The sequence below is a fragment of the Sinocyclocheilus grahami genome, unplaced genomic scaffold (assembly GCF_001515645.1).
Source record: "Sinocyclocheilus grahami isolate Dianchi unplaced genomic scaffold, SAMN03320097.WGS_v1.1 scaffold597.1, whole genome shotgun sequence".
Taxonomy (NCBI): Eukaryota; Metazoa; Chordata; class Actinopteri; order Cypriniformes; family Cyprinidae; genus Sinocyclocheilus; species Sinocyclocheilus grahami.
The window spans coordinates 101,246-102,481 of NW_015505776.1; positions in this window are offsets into that span (position 1 = coordinate 101,246).

Consider the following 1,236-nt stretch of genomic DNA (forward strand, 5'->3'; position numbering starts at 1 on the left):
GGCCTAACGGGGGCGCTACAGCGCAAAAAACTAAAATTTCAGACATTTTTGGCCATAGCTCATACACCATTTGTCGTAGACTCAACCATTTTACATCATTGCGATCCTTGGGTCAGCCCCAACAAAAAAGTTTATTGACAGGTAATTTTACTCTACGACGCACGGTTTTTCCGCAAAATTGAGTTATGTCCAAAACCTACTTTTGCGAACTAGTCCTAGGTTTTTTGCCCGATCGGAACAAAACAACTGCAGAAATATTCTCTGGACACTGAATATCAATAATTATCAAAAAAAAGTTGAAATTTCGATTTTCGTGCGCAACAGCATGCAAAGAAACGTCTATGCTAACGTTAGCCAAATGTTATTTTAGCTATAACTCTTGAATGGAATGAGATATCTTCACCAAACTCGGTATACATGTGTACAAGCTCAATCTTTGGTCAAATAAAAAAAAATGCGAAGCTGTGCCACTTGGTGGCGCTATAAGACAGAAAAAACACAAAAACAGCTATAACTAGGCAACCGTTGGTACGATCGGTTTGAAAATCAAAAAAATTTAGAATTTTGTCCTTTGGTTACTTAAAACGGGGTCATTTAGGAAAGGGGTGTGGCCAGATATACCCTAAAGCCTATAAAACCTAAACAAAAACTCCAAACTTTACGAAACTTGGTGACAACATGTGACAGAAGACACTAAACAAGCATGCAAAGTTTCATGAAGATCGAACAGTAGGTGGCGCTATAACAGTTGAAAAGGCCTCAAAAATACAATATTTGTATAGAAAATGACCTCAAATTACAGAAAATGTACATATATTCATAAAAACCCTAGATCTTCATATCATATGATAGATGTTCTCATTTTCAACAACTTTGCCTCTGGGACCAATGCTGTCAATCAAATCGTTCATTAAATATTCACAAATATGTTAAAAACTTACTTTTGCGAACTAGTCCTAGGTTTTTCGCTCTATCTCGATCAAACCACTGCAGTAATATTCTCTGGACTCTATAGATCAATAATTATCAAAAAAATAATAATTTTGACCTTCGGTTAGCTATAACGGGGTCATTTCTAAAAGGGGTGTGGCCAGATATACCCAAAAGCCTATAAAACCTCAACTAAAACTCAAAACTTTATGAAACTTGGTGAAAACATGTGTCAGATGACTCTTAACAACCATGCAAACATTCATGGAGATGGAACCTTAGGTGGCGCTATAACAGTTGAAAAGG